Below are 8326 nucleotides of genomic sequence, written 5' to 3' on the forward strand. Positions count from 1 at the left end.
TTGTCCTTGCCTGTTGAAGAAAGCAAGTCTAATCCTAAACTAAACTGAGACATTGCAACTTTCAGACAATTCATGTTCAATTACCACTGAGTGTCATGATGTGTCTTCTCCAGGAGCAGAGTTCCCTTTACATGACTCAGAGATCAATTTCCTACATCAAATAGGAGATGTAATATTGTTGAGGAAAGCATATTCACTGAACCGCTCATCTAATCTGAAAATGCATGTTCCTCTCTTGGTTCAAAAAGCGAAGGGCAAAGCAAATTTATTTTTGTGAAGTGGCAACACTACATGACATTTTAATAATTCTAATTCTAGCACCAAAGAAGTCTAATCAATGTAGATCAATGCATCATTAATGGTTTTATTCCACCCTTCAGCTCTTTCTATCAATGCCATAGCATCTAGCCACATTTAGTTATTCAAATTTAAATCAGCTAAAATTAAATAAAATTTAAAATGCATTTATTAGTCTCACTAGCCACATTTCAAATGCTCAGTAGACACATATGGTTAGTGGCTACCATAGTACACAATGCAGGTATAGAACATTTCCATCATCACAGAAAGTTCTATTGGAAAGCATTGACTAAGATACCCTGACCTCATTATACTAGCAAACCAGGAAATGAAGGGAAGAGAAAAACATTGAAACTGCCGTTTGTCTTAACCCATTGCTATGTTCTCACAGAAATGAGTTTTGTCCAGCATCATCTTTTGAATTGTCAGATGGTAGAGCACCTTTAATCAGGAACCCAATATCCTTGAGTGAATACGCAATTTTTTTCTTGCATATATAATTATAATAGGGAGAAATGGGGAAAAAATTCATTAAGTTTATTCTTAACATAATAAATCCCAAGCATCATATGTGCCCACAGGAGAAATAAAATCTGGCTGCCCAGGATTGATTCCTTCTTCTTATTTTTCAATTCCCCTTGACCCTAATATAATAGAAATTTTTACAATAAGCAGTGTTTTAGTCCCTGGGAGGAAAGCCTCCAAGTGCTCCCCAATCCCTTTGTAGCCCAGATGTTTCTCTGCTGAATCCTGACTCTACCAGCTGGATGTTAAAGCAAGTTCAGAGAGCCATCTCTCTTGAGCCTATTAAAGAAGCAGAATTTTCCTTCTTGAACAGGCAAGGGCTAATTATTGTCCTTGAGTATTAAAAAAAAATTCATTTGGTGCCCCCTGAAAAAAAAAGACAGCAAATTCAAATTTAAAGCCAACAGTTTCTGAATTAAATTTTGCAGAATCTCAGACTGATTAATTTCCAACTCAAGTTGCTGAAGCAACAACTCTGTCCTCAGGTATAATCTGTGCTTTTTCAATACAGTGATTATCACAGTAGTAGAGGTATCAGCAAAACTAATGTTATGGGGGCGAAAACATAATGTTTTGTAATTATATATCTGCCTGTCAGAGGTGCCTTGGGTTGAACAATCTCTTGATAGAAAACGGATTCGATGGCACAAAAAAGAGGAAAATATTCTTACATGCACCTGCCTGATTGTTCTAGATAAGCTAAGCAGAAAACAACACATAGCAGTCTATCTTGACACATAGGATTAGAAAATAACATTTACAAAAAAAAAAAAAAATACACTACAAAAAGTACCATTGTCTGAAATAAAAGGCCTCATCAGACTTATTTTTCTGTTCATCTTTTTCCAATTCTTCTATCTAATGTCAATACTAACCAGCCCTTTTTCATTGATTTTCTTTTTTTTTGACAGTCACCTATTTGCCCTTATCTAGAGGCTAGGCAACATCACAGCCAGAATCTGAAAATGTCTGGTCACACTGTGATTTAAAAAAAAAAAAAAAAAGTCTCCAATCTTAAAAGGTTCTATCTAAGATATTATCATGAATGTGTCAGCATTTTCAAAAAACGGATTAGGAAGAATTTCACAATAGTTCATTGCTTACTTTACTTGAAATGATGGGGGAATCATGGGAGACTTGAGTCATACTTTCTTTTATTTTTTTTTTCTTTTCCTGTATTAACTCTTGTGTCTGACTCTTTTTAGTTATTTTCCTCTATATCCTTTTTCTAATTTAATACTATTTGCTCTGTGATACTTAGGGGAGCTGAGCATTTTCAAAGAAAATCCTAGAATGCAAAGTTAATTTTATACTGATTACTTCATTATTCACTGCAAAAAAAAATTGTGAGTACAGATTACGGAGTACATTTTTAAAAACAGATTCCATTTTTTCTCTGAGTATCATTTGCCTGTGCACCTTAAATACAGTTCACTTGCCTGTGGGAGTTTGCAGGATGGTAGTTAATATGGTTTGGCTGTATCCCCACCCAAATCTCATCTTCAATTGTAGCTCCCATAATTCCCATGTGTTGCAGAAGGGACACAGTGGGAAATAATTGAATCATGGTGGTGGTTTTCCCTATACTGTTCTGCTGGTAGTAAGTCTCATGAGATCTGATGATTTTATAAGGGAGTTTCTCACTTGCTTCACTCTCATTCTCTCGTCTGCTGCCATGTAAGACATGCCTTTCACCTTCCACCATGATTGTGAGACCTCTCCACCCACGTGGAAATGTAAAACCATTAAACCTCTTTTTCTTTATAAATTACCCAGTCTCAGATATGTCTTTATAAGCAGTGTGAAAACGGACTAATAGAGTAGTGGAGTGAGGTTTTTTCACCTCGTGGAAAGTAGACATTTTACGACCCATCAGTTTCCTGTTAGTTTAACCTTCACTAGGGTCATGAAAAAGCTTGAAGCAAGTTTTATTTCTTCTGTCCTATTTGCTCTGTCATCTGTAGAATTTAGCTGAGGTAAAGAGGTACCTTCTTCTCATTAATCATTGCAAGTTAAGGAATAATTTTATTGCTGTGAATGTTTCGGGCCTCATGCCCACTTCAAAGTTGAAGGTGTTAAGCCGACCCATTTTCTCATAAGATGTATGTTTCTGCATCTTCAACCAATATTCCTTAGTCTGCTAAAATACATTAGAAAGTCGGAAAGATAAATAGGCTCACCTAGCTGTTTTGAGGTAGCAGATTGAACCATATGGCATATAGAAGTTATAGATTCATTTGTGCTTATACTGTAATAAATAACTTCAAAAATAGACAAATTCTTTACAACATAAAATTGTAGGATAAACCAGAAGGCTAGAAATACAAAACACTGAATGATCAAGTTAAAATGGAAACCTCAGCTTGCTTAATGACCAAACCTGATTCAGAATACAACAATTATGGAAGGTATAGGAAGGGCACGTGAAAATGCCTTTAAATAAATATAATGCAGTATTTGCTTTGCAAATATTTGAAATCTCACTGTAATCGAACACAAGTTAAAATGGCTTCATTATAGAAATTCTAGCATTAAGTTTGCCTTTTTGTAAAAAAAAAAAAAAAAAAGGAGTAATATCTTTAAATACACTGTAAACTCCGCAAGCAGTGTGTGTGTGTGTGTGTGTGTGTGTGTGTGTGTGTGTGTATGGTATTCACTAATGCAGTCTGGCATATAGAAGGTGTACAGTAAATAGCTGTTGAATAGCTATTATAAAATAGATTCCTATATATGATCTCATATGATCTCACCTGATCCAGCAGTCTTAATATGCAGTCACTACTCATATGTGTTAGCCTGTAGGCAGAGACTAAAGAGTATAGTACCCAGATAGTGCTACAGAAACCAGACAGAACTTAGACCAAAAATTAGGGAAAGGGCTTTTGGTGAAAAAGGCAGTGATCAATGGGATCAATGCCTACTACTTGATAGACACCAAATCTGTCAGTATTCATGGGATGGTGATGCCGCCTTCTCTAAAGATTTTGTCAGACTCAACTCAGCCCCCTCCATTCACTATCACAACACCATATTTCATTTTATTTTTACCTATTTATTTTTATTTCTATTTTTCTAGAGACAGTGTCTTACTCTGTCACCTAGGTTAGAGTACAGTGATACCATCATAGCTCACTGCAGCCTCATACTCCTGGGTTCAAGCCTCAGGTCTCCCAAAGTGTTAGGATTACAGGTGTCAGCCATATTTTACTTTTTTAATAATTTTTACAATCATAAAAAATTATATTATTCAGCTACACATCTACTTGTTTATTGTTTCTCACATCCCACTAAAATGTAACTTCCATGAATGAAGCGTCCTTGTCTGTCTTAGACACTAAGGAAGTACCTGATACCCGATAGACACTCTGCAAGATTTCCATGAATAAATATATCAGTGGGCCAGCCATCTACTTGAAATGATTTGTCTGGATTACCTTATGTTCCATTATTCTCTCTCTTTGCATACTTTACTTGAGTGACACAATTGTTTATCTGTTTTTGTATGTGTGCTTGTTGCTTTTCTTTTACTCTCCTTCCTCCCCTGTGATGTGGATTTCCTCCTTGGTGCACAGGTGAGGCACCCTCGAAGACCTAGCAAGATCCTGGTAGAATCCAAGGAAAAACAACCATGATTTCAATGGCTTCAGCTAGCTCTTCTGTAATATCTCAAAAAAGGAATGTTCTTTCTACCTTGTATTCATCTTTATGTTCCCTCTAATCTCATCAGAGAGGTAAGACCACATGAGTCAAGAGTAAGGAAATAAGGAGGCCACCAGGTCTGCTTCTCATCTAATCCTTTAGCTAAGCAGGAAAATGACCATTGAAGGCTCACATTCATTCTGTTCACTCTGTTTACCACAGTAGGATACAACATAGGGTGCTTTTTTGTTTGTTTTTGCTGAGTCAGAATCTAGTTCTGTCACTCAGGCTGGAGGGAAGCAGCACAATCTCAGTTCACTGCAACCTCCATCTCTCAGGTTCAAGCAATTCTCCTGCCTCAGCCTCCCAATTAGCTGGGAGTACAGGCATGTGCCACCATGCCCAGCTAATTTTTGTATTTTTAGTAGAGACAGGATTTCGTCATGTTGGCTAGGCTGGTCTTGAAACCCTGGCCTCAAGCGATCCACCTGCCTTGGCCTCCCAAAGGGCTGGTATTACAGGAGTGAGTCACCATGGCTGGCCAACACAGGGTAACTCGTGGTCAAATCCTCAGCAGAAAAAAACATGTTTGCCTTAATCGTCCTTTGCACCACAGTTACTCCTTGGCAACCCAGGTGACAAAAAGTAGCTGGTAAGTTATTCAGATCTCTGCATTACACAATTCTTTATCAAAACTAACAGCACAGCCATCACAGGTGAGGAAACAGCCTCAGACTAGTCATGAGACAGGACTTCAACACATCTCCCAACTCTCAGGCACTGCTCTTCCCCTTACATCATGTTTTAATTAATTTTCACTTACCAAGAATGTGAAAAATAAAATGAATGTTTTAAAGAAGCATGCTATATTAAAATACACATTTTGATTAGTATTTATTCTTTGGTTGAGAGGTAAACGTTTAAGGTAAGCTGATCTTAAGACAACCAGGCAATGCAAAAGACATAAACCAGCCTTAACTTTTAAATAATAGGAACATCCTATGACCACCTGGACTCATTGATTTGTCATGTTCACTTATGGCTTCTGTTTCTCCTTCCAGGCAATTTTCTGGAAAGACTGAAAAGTTTTTGTTCTCATTTTCTTCAATATGGCAGTAATCCTAAATCATGAAGCCATAAAACTAGCCATTATAAATTCAAGGAAAGACTTGAAATTTTTTTTTTAATAAAAATCTGACTACGTCCTTTCACTCAGGCCACTTAAAGAGTTGTTTGTACAGATCCTGCTGCTATTCAAAGTAGCTAGAGCTCTAAATTCAAGTAAGATCTTTTCTTCTTCAATTCCTCATACTTACTCACCCCTGTGGCTCAGCACTTCGTGACTGGATTTACTGGTCTTTCCCCAACAACGACTGTTTTTCTTCCATTTCTGGGTTTCTTCTTTTCTCACCTTATGAAAACCATACTTCTGTACTTAACTTTTGCACCTTCAAGAACATTCAGTCTTTAAAAGCAAGAATGCTGTCTTTGCTGTCTTTTGATCTCCAACAGTGTACTGTCTTTATAAATGGAAGCAATGGTGAATATGCAACAATTATCCTCTCCTCTTTGCTCTACTCATCCCCAATAATTTAATATGTTTGTGATCATTAGATTTGCAGTAAAAATGGAAATTTGGAGAAACCTTTAGGCTAACAATGGACATTGTCGTCTAATTGGACATTAGCTTTAAGAAGTCTAGGCTAGATTCTAAGGAATTAACCAAGCACCCTGAGCACTTTCCCATTACATTTAAATGAGTATCTGGGTCTTTTGAAATTTTAATCACCTAGAACGCTGCTGTTAGTACCCTAGAGCCTGCTGGGTGAAATTATTATCCCACAGCATTTGTTCGGCAAGTACTAGATGCTCCTGGAGAAATAGCACCACATAACTTTCTCTTCCCTTACAGTCAAAAGTGGTAAAATCACCAAAGAGATGACTCAAAGATTGGTCATGGAACTATATCAGTAAATACAGTAATCACATAAGTTTGTCAAGGTGAAAAATTGTCTTCTTATGGGAAACCAAACAGTTTTTTTTTTCTGTCTCGCCGTTCCAGGTGAAAAAGAGAATGATAGCTATGTACAAGGTGGGTAGATAGGGTCTTGTTCTGTGCTCTGATATATAGGCTAAAAATTTAAGGGGACGAATTTAGTTTTGGCAAGAAAAAGTTCTAAACTGTAAAAGTTATCTGACACTGGAATGTAATATGCAAGAAAATCACAAGTTGCTTCCATAGGATTTCATGTTTTTAAATGTTGTAGTGAGTTCTCTGAGTGTTACCTAGGAGCAAAGAAATAGCGTCTTAAAGAGGAGACCTGTGATTCTGTAAATGCATTTAAATATAATGAAGAGTTTGCTAACACTAGTGATTCTCAAAGAGTGGTACAAGTAATTGGAAAAGCAAAGAATATCACTGTAACGATTTAAACACAAAAAGATATGTGCTTCAATCCGACACGGTTTTTAAAATAAATTCAGTATTCAAAAATGTAATCCCAAACATAAATCTCTCTGGAGTCAACAACACAAAGTAATACTTTGTACTCACAGATTACCTGGCACTGGGTAAAACATTCCCAAAATAAAGTGCTTGCCCTTTCTGGGTTCACATTCTACATAGAATGGTATAATCTGAACATTACAAAGAGTCAGTCGGAATCCATTTTAAATTTTGAATTATAAATCAGTTTTAAAGTCAGAATTACACAGCTTTGGGGGAGAAACATGGGTCACCACAGTTTTAAAGTCAGAATTACACAATTTCTGGGGAGAAATATTGGTCACCATCTCATAAAACTAATAGTATCTTTTTTCTTATTTTGGTTTTTAAATAGCTGTATTCTTTTTAAGAAGGAAAAGAAACATACGCTCATTAACTTTCTCAAAGTCTATCTTGGTCACATTTTGAGATGGAGATAAACAATCCAAATCATTTAACATATCGCAAGTGAATTAATCCACCTTTCTCAGAGACAGCTGGAATATTTTCATCCCAGTGTTACTAATCAATTACAAAGCCTACTCTGGAGAAGAAAGACTCTAATTTAAAATGCAAGCAGCATGTGAAACTCTTTTTTATTATTATTTCAAGTAAATTTTTTCATTAGAAACTTCACAAAGGAGATGGCTTCCTGAGCTTGTTCAGAGAACAGTGCCAGGGACAGATAAATAAGTCACAAAAGTCCAAATTAACTTGCTTCATTATCTCATCTACTCACCTACACAGCAGAATCTACCTCTCCACATCTCTCCCTTCCTCCATGCTCTCTCCCCATGCCATTACTTCCCATCTGGGAGAAAAAAACTGGAGAACAAGTTTCAGTTCACTCTCTCTGAACACCTCCCTGGAGACTGCTCCAACTTTGACTGTTACGCACTTCAAAAGTTAGGCGGCAGCAGCTGCAGGGCAGCACGTTGGGGCAATATTTAGATATTATGCCTACCAGCTGTGTTTTCTTAAATAGCATCTTTAAACTTCAGTAGCTGTGTTTGTGACAGACTCTACAAGGCATGGAATATGCGCTGCAAAATCATTTTCACCTCTAGAGGTTTAATAGTTCCAAAAATGACTTTACATCTGTAAGAAAAGTTTGCCTTTCTTCAACGCTTTCCCCATGTATAACTGAGTTAATGAGTGTTTCTTGCTTGCAGCTATCTTTCCAAAGGCAAGCACCAAACAGGAAAAAAACATTCATCAGTGAAACTTTAAGTAAGAGAATAAGCCAATGCATTGAAACCTCAGTGATGGGTTCCGGACGACTGAAGTTGAACAGGTCGCAGTCAGGGCTGGGGACCATGATAAGGACTAGAAATAGAAGTAAAGTTAACGCTAATGGCTCTCTGATCATGTTGTGGT

This window comes from Saimiri boliviensis, chromosome 13, assembly GCF_048565385.1.
Source record: "Saimiri boliviensis isolate mSaiBol1 chromosome 13, mSaiBol1.pri, whole genome shotgun sequence".
NCBI classification, from domain to species: domain Eukaryota; kingdom Metazoa; phylum Chordata; class Mammalia; order Primates; family Cebidae; genus Saimiri; species Saimiri boliviensis.